Raw genomic sequence first — 22,531 nt, 5'->3', positions numbered from 1 at the left:
TGATGTTTGTGAAATATCCGATTAGTCAGCAAGTTCACGTTGAAAAGGTCCTGTGGTTAAACAAAGGGTCACAAAGGTAGTGCACAATTCCTCAAAGTCTGCCTTTGTAAAGGTGGTGCCAGTTCAGCACCCAGCTCCAAGAAGATAGCTTTTGGAAGTCAAAATCAACTTAGAAGCCAATCATCATCATCTATAAATACGAAATCTCTTCTAATTCTTCCATTTGTTTTCTTACAGAACTAAAGCAGCTAAGGTAGTTGGGATAGTTTGGCCATTCTATGCACCATTATATTGTTACAGAATGATTACAATCAAGTGAATTAAATTTATAAACAATATGCAATTAATTTTGGTGTATTTGATAAATCCCACACCATGGATGCAAGTCTTAAAAAGAAAGGGACACCACACAGAAAAATACAGTAGCACTACTTTGCCACGTGGTGCCATCTGTTTGCAAAACCGAGCTGAAACTTATGTACGTATGGTGTAAGGCTGCTGTGGAAATGTGTGTGGCTTTACGCCAAGTTTAGTTTTTACACACCTCGAAGTGAGTGTGAAAACGGGTGTACGCAACATTTTTGTGCGAACAAACTGTTTAGACATGATACCCTATGTGCGTACTGGTCTAGTTTAGGATATTTTGAGGCAAATACCCCTTATTGCTGTTTTCTTTGCCATATATCATGATAGGGTGGTGTTTTGCTTTCCATGTAACACTGTAGCTGTAACACCTCTCATCCTGCCTTCTTCCAAGGAAAGTATTGTATGTCCATCTAGTTTAGGAGTTTGTGAAAGTGCTTATTCAAACTCTTAAATATATCTCCAATAGTGGTCAATGATACCCACTCTTGCTGACAATACCCTGAATGACATCCTGCCCCTACTCTTGTGCCTTTACTTTATCCACTTCTGTCACTGCTACATTTTTGGTCTGCCAGTAACTCTTGAGATCATCCTGGTAATGTTGTATGGAACACAATTTTCCACAACTGCTTGTAATGCTGGTAATCACCAATAAGTCCTTGAGTTGCTGCTGTAACAGGCATAAAAGCTTTCTAGCCACAGATCCATTTAGTTCCTGCCACTATTGAGGACCTGAAGTTCATTCACACATTTGTGTCTGTGACCTCTCTCAGGATGTAGGAGAATTTTCTCAAGAGGTTGATCCCGAACACATAATTTTGCTAGTTGTTCCCTGTATACACCCACCACCTGTTTGAGTCTTCTGGGTCATTCTGTCTGAGCCACCTCAGCACCTCTCTCTTTATTGGAGTACCCAGAACATCCAGCCACAGATCCAAACTTGAAAACTGATCATTAATCTTTGGACCAAGATACTCTAGTGACAGGTACAGTAACTATATGAGAATCCTTGCAAGAAAATATTATGATCATTGTAGGCAATCTATGAACAACTGAAAAGTCCTATAACAGCTTGGATTCAGAGCAGGCATGCCCTTCTTCCCAATTATGTCCGTACTGACCTTTCTCATTTCTCACACGAGTGCTGAAATCTCTCAGCAGGGCTCAAGTCTTAATTGACCTGCCATGCAGATTTCTGTATGGCCAGTTACATCAAAGCCAATAATGTACATGTATGAGAAAAAGGCATAAAAGATATTCCTAAAAAGGTCTTCAGACAGGTATTTGTAACTGAAAACCCCCAAACTGAGGATGTTAATCTAGTGACAGAAGTGACAGTATAAGACTTTGAAGAATGAAAGATAATTACATGCCATTGAAAGCAGGAGAGGTAGAGCAAATCCATATCTGTCCCAATTTCTAAAACTCTTAATACACACATTTCATTTTTAATATACTTTGTGTTGCTCTAATGTGACTATGCAGTCACAGAAGAAGCCATCATTAAGAAGCAGAACTGAAAGAGAACTTTGTAATGTAAGCCTAAATGTTGTGAGAAGGTTATTAAGTCCAAGCTGACCTTTGACCGAAGAAGTAATGGGAGAAAGAGGTCCATCATAAACAGACAGACTAACTAACAGGGGTACACAAATGTCACAGCTGGGGGAAGAGTGCTCAAGTATTTAAAAAATAAATAAAACAATACTGGAGCATTCAATATTTTTATAGTTTTCAGTATTTTAGTCCTGAAAAAATACAAGTCATCGGTCACAGCAAGTAGATCTTGTTAACACATCCTGCACGATATACACTTTAAAATGTCTTCATGTGGTGGGAGCAGACTTTCAGAATTTCCTCAGGTTTATTATGGACTAAGTTTAAGTGTGTAGTGGTCTATTATATATTTATATCAGCCATCCATTAAATGATTTTTCTGGTATTGCAGAGACAGTTTGTTTTTAAATATGGAGAGATATGGAGTTTCAATGTACTGTCACTGCATTACAATTTCAAAACCTATAATCATTGGAAAGAATAAATGTGGTACAAGGGGCTATAGCAGTACAAGCACTGAACATAATAATTTATTTTAAAATTACAGCATTTAAGCTTCCATTTTAAAAATGCTTAAAGCATGATAGAATATAACTGTCATGTCCAAAAAAGTACAGCCATCTTTTTGTATGTGTTTGTTTCATTCAGCTTGACCTATATATTTGTCGTCACTGCTCTTGAGCTTATTTTATTACATATGTGTACTTTTTGTATATTAAATGAAAGTAGGCACTGAATGCTTTCATAGGTTTACAAATGTAAAATAGTAGCAAAAAAAGTACTAACTATGCAGTACTGTATTTAGATTTACAACCACTCCTGTCTTTAAAAAGTAATTAATATATTTATAAATTAATTGTAAATGAAAGCTTGATATTGAACGTCTGTCAGGTATTTAGCCATATATTCGGTGGTGACTGGATGATAACATAAATAGAAGTTTGGGCAATTCAGCCTAACATATTTCGTCAATCTCTAAAACATTCATAAAACATCTGAAATCTCCCCTAAAGTCCATTCAGCCATCCATCCTCTTATTTGCTTATCCGTTTCAGAGCCACAGCAGCACTGGGTGCAATTTAGGAAAGAATCACAGGGCACACTCATGCACGCACACACTTCCCACAGACAGGGGAGATTATACAAGTTCCACACAGGTAGTGCCAGGGTCAGGATTCAAATCCCATATCCTCAAGTTTTGAAAAGGTAGTGCAGAAATGCAAGAAGAACGCTTAAAGCCACCCAAACAGTGACTGAAGTATTACATGAGTTTACATTCCCCAGTCTGCGTAACCGGTACTTTGACTTTCCTTATCCAATCCAAAAAACAATGTTTTTGATTAATTGAAAATTCTATATTGACTTAATTTGCTTATCAGTGGGGTGGGTATGAAAAAAACGCATTTGTATCACTTCAAGCTGAAGTGGGAAATATAAGCTATCAAATCCAGTTGAGTATCTGAGTGTTAACAGCATTAACACCTTGACTGTTGGACCCCTACCGGGACGCTAGAGTGTAGATCTAGGCATATATGATAAATACTCAAAACTGGTAAAAAATGAAAAGAAATGAATTAGAATGTAATGACTTTATTATTAACAGCAACTGTCAAAATGTAAAAAAAAACGTTAATTCATTTATTTTCATCAGTAACATGACTAAGTCTCAGTTTGAATGAGAGTCCTAGAAACTCAGGACCTCACAGAGTGAAGGCTTAGAAACATGTTCCTTTGCACTGTCCATGCTTGTTGCAGACAACACATTTGGTAGATGATGACTGTTTGCAGTTGATGGGTGGAAGAATGTCCATGTAGTGCTGTCCTGTCAGTCATGACAAGTTGGATGCTTTGTAATGAAGAAACACCTTCGGGGAATTTATCCACATTAGTACCAACAGCTAACAGGTTTCACATCATCCAATTGATTGTCACTATCTCAATCATTTTTATTATCATCAAAACATTTGCTCGCAAAAAAATCTAGCTGTTTCAAAAAAATCAGCACGTTTATACTTTTCTCGTAATCAAGTAAGTATAGACTCTCTATTTCTAACACTATTTTTTGCAAGACATTTGAAAGTATTCACATATTCTGATACTAAAATCATTGCCACCCATAATGAAAATACTAATATATGCTATTATGCAGTGAAATTCCAGTTATCTTTTTTCAGTGACTCTGCATTATTTTGCTCCTTAATATTGATTTTACTGGTGAATCAAGGCATCTTAAAAAGTTTCCATATTTGTTTGCAAAATTAGTTTGATTTATTTTTTGCTTGCAATATCTGCTGTTATTGTTAATTGCCAGGAATGGCAGCAGGGGGCGGTTCCATTCAAAAGAGCTCATTCATGCAAGTTTATATGGGTTGCACCTGGGAAAGATTATGGCTGTGCTCTCCTTCAGTAAGAGACCTGGAAGAATGAGATAATTAAAAATAAAAGCCAAACAGGTGCAAGCACATTAAGATCAAGAGTAGGTGTAGCATTTATATGCACAAAAAGCCAGATTACACCTTATTTAAAGTCAGCCTGAAACTGCGTAAACCAAACCTTACATTCTCTGATAAGACACACATCTAATTGACAATTCAACCACATGATTTTGAGGTCTGGTTAAAAATACTCAGAGGAGGTCATCCACATTATAGTTACTTCATCGACTAAACAAATAATACAGCAAATGTTCTGTTCATAAGTTGTCGGAGTCTTCTTCAAGATTAAAATCGATTACATTGCAAGAGCATTCTAACTATCAATAAATCACTAATATTGAGTAACAAATAATCCATTTTAAAATGGTAACAGTAGTTTGTTAAAAATTAGAAGCAACTGGCAAGCATCAAATACAATTTATAAGACTGCAGCAAATAAAATAATGAGTCGTGGAAATAACAATAACCAATAGGCTTCTTGTTTCAATAAAAAGTCAAAAGGAGACAATGAAAAAACAATAAAAATTCAGTCCCACCAACATTTTCCCTGTTATAAAGGTAAAAAGAAAACTGCCTGGGCAAAATTGGAGAGACATGTCACCCTGATGTCTGGTCCCATTGAAATAACTTTTAGGTAGAAACAAAGAGAAAGCAATGGCAACCACAGACCATCAGGGCGTTCAAAAGTGTGAAAAATTATTTGTGGCAAAATTAAATGCAGTCCAGCGTGTTAACTACATTGAAATGCAGTACATGTGCAAGAGGGGTGGCAAAGTTTTATCGTGTCACAATTAAAAATATATCGACCAAATGATCAATTATTTTTCACTTTGGCAAGCAATTTTAATGTCGGCTTAAAATGCAATACAAAAGTGTATTGTATTTGGATTCACATCCATAGATTCCATGTTGTAACTTAAAAGCAAAGCAGAAATATTGCACTTGGCTTAGAGGCTACTCTGTTTTGTACTGCATTTTGATTTGACACTACACTTTAATCATTCCCTAACTAAACGCAACCAAATGAACGATCAACATCAATAGGTGGAGCAAGGGGCTTAAAAATACACTGACTGTCTGGATTGCCTGCTGGTGTAGTTCAATACTTCACCCAGATAGAGTACCAGAACAGGCAGGAGAAAATTTTACACTTTAAGTATTATTCAAATAGATAGTAGCATAAAGCAAAATAACACTTGAAATCCTTCCACCTGGTAATGCTAAATGTTTCTTCTTTCTCAGGAGACCCGTTTCCTGCATTAGTTGGTGTGTCAGCAGTAAGTCAGAGCATTTGTGGGTTTGACTTTTCCACCCTCGTGTCCTCCTCCTCGATCAGCACTTTTATGCTGTGCTTTTTTTTCTCTTGGGACCCAATCGTCCCCTTCTTAGTGTCTTCGAGACCCAGGTCCACCTTGGAGAATCACTCCTGGCAGTCATAAAGGAGCAGTATCGATTATTTAAACTGCCTGCAGTTACCCACTGCAAGACACTTTGCAAACTATATATGAACTTTTCCAATATAATACAATGGTCAGTGAAGCATGACTTAAATACTGGCAAACTGCAACTATGAAACTGTTTTTATTGATCTTCTAAAGGTAATCTAGGTATGATGTGGTCATCCTGTCTCCAAGACAACTTTACCTCTTTTACAAGTCAATTTAATTTGTCCAAAAAGCATTTCCAGCTCTCATATGCTTCTGCCATTAGAGTCAGGAGGCTATAGTGAGGAATGCTTGTCAACCTAGAGACCAATGTGCTGTCATCCAAAGCTCATTCAACTAAAATCATGTTTCCAAAATAAGCGGCCTTACCTTACATCATAAAGAGGAAACAGTGCAGCATGCTTGTATAAACTGGACACAGCATATGAAACTGTATGTGCAGTACAGTAACCTCTTCTATGTAAACTAATTATCACCGGTTTGCAGGTAATTCTTAAGCAAACACCAAAGCATTAGTGGATAAAGTAAACTTTCAGTAGCCCAGTAACAGAGCAGGCTACTTTAACAAAATGGCAGTTTCAACTTAGAAAAGAGTAAAGCATAGCAAGGATCATCAGAAGGAGTGGCTTGTTTTCTGGAGATTACTAATTAAATAGAGTTGCACAATTGTATTAGACATGTCAGCCTGTTATGGTGCATTGATGGCAACTCTTCTGCAGACAGCAGCAGAGGTCAAGCTGCAGAAATTCTTTACCTCAGCCAATTAATACATCTCTCTGTCTGGGGCCGTGTGTAAGAGGAATGTGGTTTGTTACCTGGGAGGGAGTGAGTCACAATGTGCATTAAGGGCAAAAACAGTCTTGACAATAATTTTATTTCATTACTGTTACGGCCTACAGGTATATAAATAGGCTGCACACCAGAGAGAGAGAGAAACACAAATAACTAAACCAGCTAACTAAAAAAAAAAACTCCATTTATTGTCAAAAAGAAAAAAACTCAAAATATGGAGAAAGTTACACAAAACAGAAACAAGGCAGGAGAACAACACTAAATTATCTAGCTAAATAAAGTTTACACAGCTAGATACACCTAGTGATGGGCCGCTCGATACTCAGGTTTCGACACGTTGTCGAGCTTTTGAAGCACTGGAGATCGAAGCACCGCTTCGAGGCTTACTTCAAATGCGCCCGTCACTTGATTTTGAGCACGCTAGCGTAATGATGTCATTGATATCTGCGCAGTCAGCAGTCGCTTTGGTCAGTAACTAGTCTGCTGAAGTGCTTTGGCTCAAAGCGTAAAAGCAGTTGTCTGTGCTATAGTGATAAAATACCCTAACCCGAGTTCAAATCCTAGTTGGGGCTCGCATATGTTGAAATAAGGATTTTGTATAAAACAGTTAAGTAGTACTTGTCTGAAAGTTAACAAATATATTTTGGAGACATTATGAACGATTTACATGGGGCACCTTTTTTCTTGGTGTGGAATCATGTCCACCAAGAATTTGTAACAAATTGATGAGTATATTTTGTGTAAGGTAGCACGTATCATAACAATCCAGAATCTATTCTACCCCATGTCGATCATATCACAGAGGCTAAGAAATGCTTCACTAAAGCTGACGTGGTCATTACACCAGTATATGCGCAAGACACTCCTCATTAAACGTTTTTACTATTCAGTGATTCCCAGATCTGTTGCTGATTTGTATTATTGATTTCCAAAAAGCAATGTGAGTAAAAGCGTGTTCTGCATAACTAATCACAACTGTCTTTAAAACAGAATCAGCGCCATCAACAGTGTCTTCTGCAATTTTAGGAAAGCCTCGGATTTCTGCGTTAATGAGACAAAAAAGTTGTAAAGAAACTTTGCCAATTCATCCAGAGGTGAACGCAAAGATCACTCAAGTACTGAGAAGAAGGAGCAGCTGGATAAGCACATCTGGAGCCAAACTTTCAAAAAAGCATCTGACTTTGTCAGCAACATCCTTTACTTGTGAATTCATCTTATCAAAGGCTGTGCTGAGGGGGGTGGGGTGGGATTAAATAAGTAATCTTCCGAAGTGCAGCACAACAGAGTAAATAATTGACGTAAATAGAATTACTGAAACACTAAGCTTTTGTCGTTTCTGTATTCTTAAACCATCTTCCAGTTACACAATCCCCCGCAGTCAATGTCACATTCAATGTTCCCTGCTCCTTCACCTGTCTTGTTACCCAAAGCATCAACACTCAGTTTCATTCAAGGCTTTACCGTCCTTCCTTTCATAGACATAAAATAAAACACATTTCCTCTACATGTCCAATAATAATACTAAACTTGCAGGAACGAGAAAAAGCACAAGATGGGAATATTTATGACAAGAGCCTGGGCATCAGGATGAGAATGTTCCTTGTCACCCATTACGTGAGCTCGTCTGCCATCCCTCGGTTACACTGGCACACGTTACACTCGGGGGCAAATGCAATGGAGAATACCGACAATGTACACCTTCAGAAGTGGAATAAATCGACTGTATAAGTAGAACATTTCCGATAAACGATGAATTTTGTTAATCATAAACAATGCAACATAACTATTATATGTGTTGTTACTTTTTATTTATACTCACCAAACGTTACATATCTACGAAATAAACATGGTTAATATGTTTAAAATCATTCTCACTAAAATACACTGTCAAAATATATTAATGAGCAAATTGAGACAGATTGACCTTTAGGAAATATAAAAAAGCGTGTGCGCTGTCATTTAGGACAGAATGCATTGTTAACGTGACGCACTCTCTACTGACACGATGTCACGAAAAAAAAGAAACAGTGCAGTCCATGCAAACTCAAATCCTCCTTGATGTTTGACCTTATGATTAATTGTCAATATCAAATCAATAAAGTCATTTTAAGAAGATGACAAGTCTGCTATAGTCAGTTTAATCAACGCTCCTTTTAAAAGGTTTCCTTATACAGAATATAAAACAGAATCTCAATGATACGGGACTCGCAAGTAGTAACGAATAATATGTGACACTCTGAAATTATAATTCCTAATAACGGGAACAAGTAAAAACTACGACTTCCTAAAACGGACACTGTAAATGTAGGTAGTTCAATAAATAATTTAGGAGACTTGTGTGTGCATTTCAATATCGATTTAAGAACTACGTATGCCACCTGTTGTACTATAAACGGTAGCTCAAGCAACACTTAACAGTAAATAGTCTAACAGGACAATGACTGACTGAAACGAAGATGCTGCGCCGCAACACTTAAGGTTCACACTGTCGTTCTGCATGTTCAGAAGGTGCTGGTTGGCTGAAACTGTTTATAGCGAATTGTCCCAAGTTGGAAGTGCCGTATAGCGATCAGACACGAAAAGACACATTTAGGCATGCTGGACAGTAGTTTGTTTTTCTACAATACAAATTCAGTACGACACCAGGGTCTCCAAACACACAAATATGAAGTTTATTACGTTTTACAATGAAACTCTTTACATACACAATATAATTAGGGGCGTGTGCCCCCTGCCCGACTACGGTGGCCCAACCTGCCCTCGATAGCTCGATTCGCTCGCTATCCGTCCAAGCTTGTTAAATGGAGGAATAGAAAAAAAAACTTTCACAAGATGAGGATCGGCGACGCGAACCTGAGCGACAGTGACAACACCACTGAGCCACCTAATCCGGATAATTAACGAGCTCTGCACAACTAAACTACTACTACTACTGTTCTTACTGCGGCGGATGAAATATGTTGTTTGACATATGCACGTTAAAATGGTTTCATTGATACAAGAGTATCATTGTTGTATTCTCCTAATGAAGATGAAAAAATAATATTTATAGATGTATACTATATGACGTACGGTTTTGAACAAAATAAGTGTTCCATAAAAGGTTGAACGATTTACCTAATCTTTTCATATATATATATATATATAAAGTTGATATATGACAATATATCTTTGACACTATGTATCAGACAAAGGAAATCACAGCAATCCACAAGAAGAATAATTAATTCTCAGCAACTACCTGAATTGTAGCTTAACCATATCAAGTGAAACGTGTAATGTCAATACGAATTACAAAATATAACTAGAGAGTTAAGTGTCAGATAGACTCAAAATATAGAGGTCAATGCCTTTCAGTGTGCTGAGGCTTCACAAAGATTTAGTAACCAGTGACCATGTCTGCTCGAAGCCCTGTCATGATCCAGTCTCGGTACTACCCATGTCTGAGGCTTCGGAGCCCCGTCATGATCTCAGTAGTACACATGTGTGAGGCTTCGGCGCCCCGTTCAAAGCCCGTCATGACGCAATCTCAGTACTGCGCATGTCTGAGGCTTCGGAGCCCGTTCGAAGCCCGTCATGATGCAATCTCAGTACTACGCATGTCTGAGGCTTCGGAGCCCGTTCAAAACACGTTATGACACAATCTCAGTACTACGCATGTCTGAGGCTTCAGAGCCCGTTCAAAGCCCGTTATGACACAATCTCAGTACTATGCATGTCTGAGGCTTCAGTAGCCCCGTCATGATCTCAGTACTACACATGTCTGAGGCTTCAGTAGCCCCGTCATGATCTCAGTAGTACGCATATCTGAGGCTTCGGAGCCCCGTTCAAAGCCCGTTATGATGCAATCTTAGTACTCTGCGCAAAGCTTCGACTCATTATTTATTCATCGAGCTCCCATTTGAAGTACATACGGCATCAACAGAGTTAAAAAACTCAACAGAATTCCCATTGAAATGAAAGTTTGTAGACGATCAATACATGTTAAATGATTGTGCCTGATAATAAGTTGTGGCAAAAAATAAAATTATAAATTATACATCATACAAACGCCGACTTGTTGAATGCATAATGCTGCAAAGAAGAGCTTTAGCAATACGGGTGACAACACATCTCTCATTATAATACTCTCATAAATATCCATTCTTCGCCTCATGCAACGTTTTCATGCAACACTGAAGGTATGTCATATAGTATACATCTATATATATATAATTTTTTTTCGTCTTCAGTACATACATACATACATATATACATTAAAAAACACATTATATACCACCCTCCTGAAAATAGTAGTTGTGCAGTGGTAGCGTTACCGCTTCATAATAAAGCATACGTGGGTTCGGGTCCCACGTCCACCCACTGTGAATTATGACCCAAAAGAGTCTGATTTTCTTTTTTTTTTTTTTTTATTAAACAGCAAATTCCAGCATGGACCGGGAGCAAGCAAGGCGAGAACACTAGTAAAGATATATCAAATGTAAATGTGCATCTTGTTTTATGTCTATAAGAAAAAAAATATTTGAGTAACGATTTCAACTGCTTTTGTAGTTGTTGATAGCCGGTTTAGTGGTTTAAATTTTTAAATATTAAATTGATAAGGTGGAATGTGTTCTTACTTTGGGTGTTAATGTGTTAGTAACTGGGATTGCGCCTCTATTACTGGAAGATTGCTTAGGAATGATACAGACTGGACAACTATATGTTTTAGGAAATGTTTTATTATTGCACTGTGCTGTGACTAAAAAACTTTTTACTGATCACCTGTCTGGACCTTGAAGATGTGTTCACGAGGAAGGGATGCTATTGTTAAAAGCAAATGTTTTTTCAACAGCAGGTCCAGATGTGTTTATCCCGCTGCTTTTTGTTGCCTCAGCACTTAATTTTTAATGCCGACCTTGATATGTGCACTGCTCACATTGGAGTGCCCCGTGTGTGTCTGTGTGTCGGTTACTGATCTGCGCCATGTCTCTCAGCCTCTCTGATGTGCTCCAGATAGACACTTTTAAATGTTTGGTGCAGCAGAGCAAATTCAACCTGATCTACCACAGTGGGTTTGTTATCACCTTATTCCAGCTTATCTCAACCTTTAAGTATTTGCGACCCGAGTTTTCATAAAAGTTTTAATCGCACCCCCCCCCCTAACATTTTTTTGAAATGTAGATGCATATTTGATTATACCTACTTAACATTTATCGACATTTATCTAACTCTATACAGTATTTATTGTTCTATTATCAGAATGTAGTTTAAGTTAATTTGTTTTGGTTCCAACAAATGTTTTCTTTTTTTCACATCTTCGCGCCCCCCTTTTTGTTACTTCGCGCCCCACAGGTTGAGAACCACTGCCTTATTCAATGGAGGGGTTCATGGACATCAAATGGCAATGAATAGAAATGGATTCATGTAAATACGTGAGCTGCCATCCGCAATTAGACATCGCATTTTGATGGCGATTTTGGTGATTCCCGAACAGATCTCTTATGCGATCCTTCCACAGTATCTCTCAAAATTATTTAGTTCAAATTGGTTATAAAGATTTCAATTCTGATCATTTTTTTTACTATTGTTAATTTTGATGAGTCTTTAAGTCGGATCGAACGCGGGCTAGCACTACGCTCAGAATTTGAAAAGCAACCACATTAGTTAGTTGAGCCATTGACGGCGTCATTTCTTTGTAGCTAATTCGTTACTTTCGTGCTCCACAAAAATTGTAAAGTATTAATAACCCACTGTGCAGAGACACGTTGAAGCGACGTCTTTTCCACGTCATTTTTGCACGTACCATTTTGGTCCTCTGAAGGTGCAGATAGTGACGCCAGATGACGTATTTTTTTCGACGTATTCCGAACGTCAAGTATTGACGTCCCCAGGACCTCCAGATAAGGGCTAATTCTAGTCGAAATGAGGTCGTTGTGAGGTCCAAATGTGGACGTTTGGATTAGATTTACCATAGCATGTTATGCTAATTCTAAAAAAAATGTTATCTCGACATAAAATTTAAACATATTTAAACTCATTTAAGACATTGTTTTTACAGGTCTACTGTTTCTATTCTCTGTACACTGTAGTTCCATTTCAGAAGGTGGCTGTAGTTCCAGAAGGTGGAGGACCTGTTTACTGTACCAGTTTATTTTCCTGTAGCTTCGTTTGACTCAGCAGCCGATTTGAACTGGAAATGCTTTACACTTTTGTATGCATTTTGCATGCATTTCCAGTCATCATATTCTTATTCAAATAAGAAACAAAAATCACAATTCACTCATCACACAATTCTTTCCATTTTTATTAATTCCATCCACCATATTGAATACAAAAAATTAAAAAGTTAATCAGTCATGATCGATGAGAGTTGAGAGATGAGTGTGTCCACTCGACCTCCGCATCTTTGTGGTGCATGCTTTAAATGCTCTGAAGCACACATCCTTATAAAGCCCTCTGTGGCTGCCGGGTCAAATTTCATGACTCCATCTGCACGAGTAGAAAAGACAAGTGATTAGAATTATGAAGGTAATCTGCAGTCATACACCAAGTCCCCATATTTGAAAGCAAAACTTGGTTGCCTATGCATCCACTACCAATACTGGATTATTACAAAACCATGTCTGCAAATGTTAAAGATAGTCACAGCTAGTAGACATTAGGCGGAAATCAAGTTATAAATCAAATTATTACAGGTTGGCAAGGGGTAATGTTCTTGCCTTAGCCAACATGAAATATGGGCTTACCTTGTATTGCTCTATAAACCTTTGTGTTCTCCAAAGGTTTCTTGCCCCTTTCCCCTTCCCCTTCATATTAAACCTCGCCATCAGGGCATTACTGAAGAGCCTAAAAAAAAAAGACATTTATAAATCAATGTGAGTGATATACATAGGAACAACATCAATGTACTATAAAGGCTTTATGACGTGTGATCAGTGTACCCTAGGTTGGCCCCCTCTTTTCAGAACAGCTGCTGCTGGTCTATAAGACCACAATGTGTTGTGAATTTATAATTTCACTTAATTTTTATCTAGTATGACATACTCAGACATTGTTTTATGCAAACAGAAATGAATGTTATAATGGGAGTAAATGGTGCAAAAAATGTCTGCAGGGTAAAAGATGGAACTTTTCTTCTACAGTATATTATAGTCCTATTATTAGATCCAAGCTTCAAAATTTCATAAAAAACTGAAATGCAAAAAATTTATCAAGGGGCACAAAAGGGTTAAGCAAGAAAAAGGCAAATGAAAACATGCTGGTCCACACCCAGAATAAAAAAGTTCAAGCAGAGCACCCACCCACCCACAATTCATACTGTATGTAGAAACATACCGGTCAAGGACTTTGTGGACACAATCCTTGGTGTTTTTCCCTCCAATACGTGCAATTTGCAGCACCTGTTGGAATAAGTCCATTATAAAGTTGACTGACACTCCTCAGAGGAACCGAACAGTTTTGCACTGTATTGTATTGTGTTATGTAAGACTCCATTATTTTCAGACTTGTAAAACCTACCAGGGTATCAAAAGCTTGCGCATCACAGAGGCGTTGCTCCTCTGCCTCAAAATCCACCATAGTCTCCATCCTCAAAATGTGCACGGCTGAAGAGGCAGGTTCTGCTTTTTTGTACTGATCGCGCAGGTCAAACAGCAGGGTTAAGACCTTTTTCTGAAACACTGAAATACATTTGTTGATTACTATGATTACCTTAGAATAGCAAGGCTAGCTAGCTGGTTCAAAATTATTTTTGTAATCAGTTTCAGTTTTTATCAATACAGTAGATAGTGTTGGAGAAAGAAAAAAGTTCAAACAAATGTTATAATATAACATGATTGAAACTACCCTACAATTGATGGTAGAAAAACAAGCCACTGCTATAACTGAAAAGCAGTTTGTGTAGACCGAGAGAACAGTAGACAAAGAGAGAAAGTTGTAGTATTAAGTCTCTCTCTCGCTCATCTCACACTGCCAATAGATCAAATACTTACCATCCGTAGGCAATGGGAATGTCCATTTTAGATCTGTCACTGCATCTGCACCACAGAAAGTTTAATTTAGACATTACCAAATGATAAACTTTAACAGATTCAGGCAGGATTAGAAGAGAAATAATCTTAAATAACGTGATTAAAACAATTACAGGTTCATCAGTACGACTAACTGAATTGCAAAGTGTTTTGATGAAATTGCGGCCTTTGGACAACTCACCATGCCTTGGGGGGCTGGTAAGATCACTGTGCCGGGATCTTTCATCACATCTGTAGGCATCAGTACGTTGTGACCTGTCATGCCTGTCCGTGTGCCTCGAACCACTGTGCCGTGACCTGGACCTGTCCGTGTGCCTCGAACCACCGTGCCGTGATCTGGACCTGTCCGTGTGCCTCGAACCACCGTGCTGTGACCTGGACCTGTCCGTGTTCCTCGAACCACTGTGCCGTGATCTGGACCTGTGTCTGTATCCTCTGCTGGACCTACCTCTGGACCTAGTACCATTTAAATTTATTTTAAATCACTTGGACATAATACCATAACACGGAAACAGACTAACACCTACTGGTTGGCGAACAATATGTGCTGGAGACCAACCAGTAGAAGCCAGCCAATACTGTGCCTTATCCTGTTTCTTTACCTAGAGCGATAGCCATCCATGGGACAACCTCCTGCTGCATGTCGAGATCCTGAAAAACCACAAAGAATGTTCTTACACAAAGATGATAAAATAAAAAAGTGACTGTTTAAAGAGAGATGAGATGAATTCTCACTAGGTGTCGACAGATCTCCACACCGAGGTGCTGTGCTTGCAGTTTGAGGGCCTGAAAAAGACAGAATATTCAAAGGTGCAAAATTATTGAAAGGAAACAAAAAGATGACCTTTAGCTGTGATGGACACTTGGGCTGAATCCCATTTTTACCCTTAAGCCCTCTTTTTGTCCCTTCCCCTTTATGCTCAATTCAGAAGCAGTGAGAAATTCACCATCTTGAATGGACTTTTAACTTTGTTCAATGGGATGGTTGATGCGAGGGGAGAAGTAAATACTCACAAGGAGTGGACATTTCACTGCCCTGAGAACTGTCCGCGCTCCACAGACCTGGCTTCATCTTCAGAGGCTGAAACACATGAATCAGTGTGAATTGTGTGTATACACAAGACAGTACCATGCTTCATAAGTTGTCATTATTCCCACATGCATTGAGATTCAAGTTGGTACCTTGAATGGACCACAGCTTTTTTGGTGCAGTGGGGTATTTGGGCAGCTTGACACCTATACAGAGGTAATACAGTGAAAATAAGCATATGCATCTCCAAAAAAAATGGAATAACCTTATTAAAAAAAAGTTATTAATCTTGAAACAAATTATAAAGTCATTATAGAAAACCATTACCCCTGATGTTCTCTTCATCTGAATCTGTCAATTCTGCAAAAAATGTTGATACACATTTTAGTCAAAAATTTGAGGCCCAATATGTCAGATTACAAATGTCATCTATCTATACATGCAAGAAACATCTGCCTGTGTGCGAGTGTCTGTGTGTGTTTTCCATGCATAATTCTCAAACCATCCATCTGACTGACCTCAAAATTGATACACATCTTGTTACTTGAGAGTGAGAAACATACCATTTCTTACAAAGCCCTCTGGAGTTCCTTTTTTAGTGCGGTTCCTCGTCAATTTAAATGGCACCTCATCATTGTCGTCCTCTGCCTGACTGGTCAGGTTGTAATTGTCACATTCACGATGACTGGCTACAATTCAACATTAAAAAAAATATATATATATCAACAATATTTTGACTTGGATATATATTTAAATTTCTATTCATCAAAAAACTTGCCTGACGAAAATTTTATTTTGATTAAAGGGAGCGTCATCCAGTGATCCTGGGGGTTAATTTTGTCCCTTAGAGCCCTTTCAGTTTTTGTGGCGCTCATACTATGTGGCCACCTAACTGTTCTGTTGTTCCTGTCGATCCAATTTTCAGGAACTACACCCTCCTCCTCTTGTTCACCCTCCTTCCAAACAGCCCTTGTATACATGATCTGGAAAGGACAGCATATGCATGTTACTTGAAGTTTTTAACATTTTAATATAGTTTATACATTGAGTAGACCAGTGGTTCTCAAACTGTTTAATTTCAAAGACTCTCATGACTCTTAATGTACCCTTACAGTTCCATTGCATTTCATTTGTACAGACCTATAAGCGTCCAATTTAGAACCCAATTAAGGAATCCCGAGGGTCCCTTGAACCCATTTTGAGAACCACTGTAGCAGACAAAGCAAATCATAGGTGTAATGGCACAGAAAAGGACACAAACCTATTCAACAAATCACCAATTGTCATGTTAGAAGACAGAAATTAATATGCGATGATTCTCATTAGGAGTGATAAAGACCACTAGTGTCTAAATTAGAGGGTCGGCCTGGTTAATGGATAAAGCAAGCGAGGTGAGGTTGAGAGTGTTTGGACATGTGCAGAAGAGGGATGAAGGCTACTTTGGGAGAAGCATGTTGTGGTAAGAGGTGAGAGGAAGGGAGAGAGGTTTATGATTGTGGTGAGAAAGGACAGTCAGGTGGCAATCACAGAGGAAGATGCAGAAAACAAACAGATGGAGACAAGTGATCGGCTGTGATGACCCCCGCTGTGATGTAGCTAAAAGAACAAAAAAATTTCAACCTTTAGTGTTCCACACCATGGCGAAGCGGTATGAGGACAGAACCTCCAGTTCCTTGTGGGAGGCAGGCCACCTTCGGAACAGATCCCTTTCACACAGTAGTCCATTTTTCATCCTGACCTGACCTTTTCCTATGCACACTATATTCAGAAGTCCAGAGCTACATGGTTGGTGAAATAATGGTGAAGTGTAATGCTGGTGCAGGATTTCACAAGCAAAGGTACCGTCTGCATTTTTCTGTCAAACAAAAGCAAATCTGTCGTCTCTCAAGAGAAAACAACAGTCCCTTTCTTTAACAGAAGCAAACACCTCAGGGTGCATTTTGCTTACGTTCACTTCTGAATGTTCCATTTCTGACAAACGCCTGGTGACTTGTTCCAGGGGACTTCTCCCACTCCTCACATGTTTTTAATTTGTTGCAGGTAGTTTTCGAAGGAAAACAGGAAATGTCATTCAAGGAACAGTTGAAGTGGCTGGCATCTTCATGGAGATGAACTAGTCCATGTACATTGTATACAGGAAAGGTCTTGCCATACAGGTCAGCACAGCACATGACAAAGTGTTTGATTAGTTCATGGGCATATTGGAGATAGGCCTTGCGAATCCTATCATCTGACTCCAGCATTAATGACATTGCCACTGTCAGGGACAAGAAATGTGTGTATCTTTCAGGGGACAACACAGTTTTCAATACCACAGGTCCTGTGTATAGCAAAACTGCCTTAGTCAGTTGCTTTCCACCTATCTATTTCATGTAAAGCCCGTGGCTGCCGGGCAAATTCACTCGCATCTTCCCTCTCAGTGCAGTTAATTTTTGGGAAATTGCATCCTTTTGCCTCACAGATAAGCGACAGATTTTTGGGCCACGTGTCCAGTAAAACAACAGGCGTCTAACTACTCCCAAGCAGACCATATGCATATAATCTAGGACAAATGAGCTAACACAAGGAATTCTTGAAGCAATGAAGGGACTGACATCAATTTGGTGGTTCCTGTACTCCACTCTGGAGAAACTGTCATCTGTTCGAGAAGTGAATTCCTGTTCACTGAAAACTATTCTTCCATCAAAACGAGCACCTCTGATTAAACATCTTTCACAACTCTCATAGGAAGTATGACCCTTAATACATTTTAGATATGCCCTTACTGGCGCATCACAGATCAGAGCATCAATACTGACAGAGTAAGTCTGGCCTTCATAAACTATACCATTGTCTTTGAGATGTTTGTACTCTGTCAAAAAGTCTTCAAGATACTCCTCGATTGGACTTGGCTTCTTCTGTCCACTAAACATAGCTACAATAAATGGACCAAAATGGCCACACTTTGCCAGTATTGGCCAGAATTGGACATTACTACTTTTGAAAAGTGGTATGCCATCAATGTTTACACTGAGGTGCACATCATTACTGTCCATCTGACTTAAATGACGACAGATCCCTTTTTCTAAGCCGTAGTACACGTACTGCCCACCACATTTAGGCTCTGTTGTATTAACTTGTGGTGTAGCAAGGAGTGTCCGCAATCCAAAGGCAATAGGTGACCTTGCTTCCTTAATATGGGCAATAAACCGTTAAGCGCTCTGTGCGTCAATTTGTGCTCCAAGGCCCACTGTCTCAGGTCATCTTCAAAGCTGCTGGTCACCTCAGCTTCATCATTTGGTTCCTTTTCTGAGTCAGCAGACCAATAGTCCACATCAGTGGCAAAGTCAAAACTATCTGATGTCACAGGGACGCTGTCATTGCTGAAACTATGTGGGGTACCAGGCACATTTTCACTGCTGCAACTACTCAGAGTCCCAGGCACACTGTCACTATTATTTTCAGTGCCCTGGTGTTCATCACTGTCAGAATAACGTAGAAGTAGATCGAGTTCTCTTTTCCGTTTTCGCCATCGTCTCATTCTCAGAGCCATCTGTAGATACAGATGTGAGTTTAAGTTTATAGTCTATAGTATGTAGGACTATAGTTGTTAAAAAATTGATTGGCTATTCATTTACAAAACAAAACACTGGCCAATTACCGCAGCCAAGGAAAGATGAATAAGTTCACAATTTCAAAGAAGACACACCTCACAGCACCTGAGGGATAGGGAAAAAAAAATTCAGAATCACGCCAAATGCTTGGCGTGTTGCCTAGGCCAATCAGAGTGGCGTTCAGTTGGGCTATGGGATATGGCCAATAGAGAGGCAATGCTGGTATAAGACCACAAAGCTAAAACAGCTAACACTTACAAATTCATAAATGAACATACAATTAACTCACCTGGCTGAACGTTCACAATTTCACAAATACCTCACAGCACCTGAGGGATAGGGGAAAAATTGGTTAGACACCTTAAAAAAATTTCATTTTAACTATGGCCAATGTTTCGCTAATGTAAGTTAACAAAGAGGCAATGCAAAATGGCCCAAAAAGCTAAAACAGCTAACACTTTTTTTTTATCTTTCTTCGCAAACAGATCATTACAAAGTCTCAATTAACAAACATAAGAGTAGAAGACGAAACAAAAAATAAGTAACACACAATAGATAGATAGATAGATAGATACTTTATATCCCAAGGGGAAATTCACATAATCCAGCAGCAGTATACTGATACAAAGAAACAATATTAAATTAAATAGTAATAAAATGAAAAAATTAAAATAAAATATCCTAACACAAATAAACAGCTCACACTTACAAATATATGGATAAACATACAATTAACTCAACTGACAGAAAGTTCCTTCCGCTTGTTGCAAGACAAACTGAGCAGAGCCGAGTGAACAAAGAAAACTTGTGATTCGCGCCAAATGCCTTGGGGTGTTGCCTCGGCCAATCAGAGTGGCGTTGGTATATGATGACGCTGCCTCGGCCAATCAGAGTGGCGTTTACTGGTTGGGCTATGATGACGTGCTGCCAATCAGAGTGAATCAAAACAGTGAATACAGTAATCTCTCGCTATTTCGCCGCTTCACTCTATCGCAGATTTTAAATGTGAGCATATCTAAATATATATCACGGATTTTTCGCTGGTTCGCGGATTTCTGCGGGCAATGGGTCTTTTAATTTATAGTACATGCTTCCTCAGTTTGTTTGCCCATTTGATTTCATACAAGGGACGCTATTGGCGGACGGGTTAGAAGCTACCCAATCAGAGCATGTACATATTAACTAAAACTCCTCCTGATATAAGATATGCATCCCGCGTGGTGCTTGTGTTTGCTTGTCTCTGCCTCTATCTCACCCTGACATTCTCTGTGCCTGACGGAGGGGGTGTGAGCGAGGGGCTGTTTGCCTATTCGATCTGACGAACGCTCCTCTAATAAATGCAGCTTTATCGCGGTGCTTTTGGCATATTTAAAAGCACAAAAGCACACATATTGATTTTTTGATTGTTTGCTTTTCTTTGCGAGCAAGCTCTCTCTCACTCTGAAATTCTCTGCTCCTGATGCAGGCACTCTTTTGAAGAGAGATATATTTGCATTCTTTTAATTGTGAGAAAGAAGATATCTGTCTTGTCGAGCACACTTTTGACTAAAGGGTGTTATTTCATGTCTAGAGGGCTCTAATAATGTTAACAGCGTGGGAGAGTTTATAAGGGCTTAAAATATATAAAAATAACCATACAAACATATGGTTTCTACTTCGCGGATTTTCATCTATCGCGGGGGTTCTGGAACGCCGCGATCGAGGAGGGATTACTTTAAGATTTTCTGCTGTGCTGACCTAATTATCAATGCCATCTCGTATCATCGGCCATTTTAACTATGGCCAATATTTCGCTAATGTAAGCTAACAAAGAGGCAATGCAAAATGGCCACTAAAGCTAAACAGCTAACACTTTCGCAAACAGATCATAAGTCTGAATTAACAAACATATAGTAGAAGACAAAACAAAAAATAAGTAACACCCTAACACAAATAAACAACTCACACTTACAAATACATGAATAAACATACAATTAACTCACCTGGCCGAGCGTTTCTTCCGCTTGTTGCAAGACAAACTGAGCAGAGCCGATCGAATGAACAAAGTGATTCGCCGAATGCCTTGGGGTGTTGCCTCGGCCAATCAGAGTGGCGTTGGGATATGATGACGCGCTGCCTCAGCAAATCAGTGGCATTGACTGGATGAAATCATGCCCACCATAATTTTTTTTATTAATTAACTACAATGCTGATATTTGTCATAAATGTAAAAAAAAAATAATAAAAATAAAAAAAATGTAAAAAAAAAATTATTACCTTTTTTTTTAATGAAAAAACTTAAATTAATTCATTAAATTTCCTGCACCTGTGTTAGACGTCCCCATGACGTCCAAAAAAGTTACGTCCGATGTTTAACGTCTTATCGACGTCTAAGTGGGGGTCATAGATCGATGTCCAAATAGCAGACATAGTTTGCACGTCGTGTAGACGTCCAGAATTGGTCTTGGACCGACGGACGTAATATAGACATGATCTGCACGTCCATACGACGTCTAATGTTTAGTGGGAAATGAAATATTTCAATACTTGATCGAATAATAACAACTGATTTAAGGATTTCACCTTTTCTTTCTCAAATGTGCTTACCTATTTCATGGCAAAGTAAAGGATAAACCTTTATTTTCCGTCTACTCCATTTTAATTAAGTCAAACCAAAGAAATAATTTAAGGCTATTAAATCTGATCTCAAGAAAAGATGAAGGTTAATTATAATACTAATAAAAGGACTGATTATAATGATATAGTGCAATAGTAAATACTAATTGAAAGAGCCGGGAATCCATGACTGAGGCGTCTTATTTTGTTTAACTCTTGCTATCGTATAGTGCATTCTGCTTGTCGGCGTTAGTTATATATATATTTATATTTTTTAGACATCAGACACTAGAAGTTGCTGACAAACCATTCTCTTCGTTGTCAGTCTGTAGCAGTGAAAAAATAAAAGCAATAAGAGTTATAACAGATGTCATTGAAGTGGATCATGAGTTTGTGTAATGTTAATGAAAATGGCCAGGAGGGGTCACTAGAGAGGTGAGTGTCAAATGCTTCGAAGCTTCGATACGATTTCCGACACAATTGCTTCAAACGTTTTGATGCTTCATGAGGCTTCACTCCGCCCATCACTAGATACACCTATCCACATTTATCACAGATGGCTAGCTTACAAAAATTGCATTTCTTTACTATGCAATAAAAATAAAAAACCAGGCCAGCCGTAACTCTCCATACCTTGGTGTGTGAAACCCAAAGCACGCACACAACTAACCTAAAACCCAAACAAGCTTCTTTTATAATCTATACCCCA

At 38.6% G+C, this 22,531-nt stretch overlaps 3 long non-coding RNA genes across 3 annotated transcripts; all 3 read right to left on the bottom strand.

Annotated features, from left to right (window-relative positions):
- Positions 1–13,380: 13,380 nt before the first annotated feature.
- LOC120519380 lies at positions 13,381–14,611 on the bottom strand. The gene is made up of 4 exons (XR_005631466.1): positions 14,566–14,611; positions 14,093–14,253; positions 13,910–13,974; positions 13,381–13,420 (listed from the first exon to the last, which is right to left on the bottom strand). It is a non-coding gene; the product is annotated as an uncharacterized LOC120519380 (long non-coding RNA).
- Positions 14,612–15,655: 1,044 nt separating this feature from the next.
- On the bottom strand, positions 15,656–16,268 carry LOC120519370. Its single transcript, XR_005631463.1, has 4 exons — positions 16,198–16,268; positions 15,962–15,994; positions 15,787–15,840; positions 15,656–15,685 (listed from the first exon to the last, which is right to left on the bottom strand). It is a non-coding gene; the product is annotated as an uncharacterized LOC120519370 (long non-coding RNA).
- Positions 16,269–19,049: 2,781 nt separating this feature from the next.
- LOC120519362 lies at positions 19,050–19,786 on the bottom strand. Its single transcript, XR_005631460.1, has 3 exons — positions 19,517–19,786; positions 19,275–19,332; positions 19,050–19,166 (listed from the first exon to the last, which is right to left on the bottom strand). It is a non-coding gene; the product is annotated as an uncharacterized LOC120519362 (long non-coding RNA).
- Between the last annotated feature and the right edge of the window lie 2,745 nt (positions 19,787–22,531).

Source organism: Polypterus senegalus, chromosome 1 (assembly GCF_016835505.1).
Source record: "Polypterus senegalus isolate Bchr_013 chromosome 1, ASM1683550v1, whole genome shotgun sequence".
Classification (NCBI taxonomy): Eukaryota; Metazoa; Chordata; class Cladistia; order Polypteriformes; family Polypteridae; genus Polypterus; species Polypterus senegalus.
This window is presented reverse-complemented; position numbering and strand designations above follow the sequence as displayed.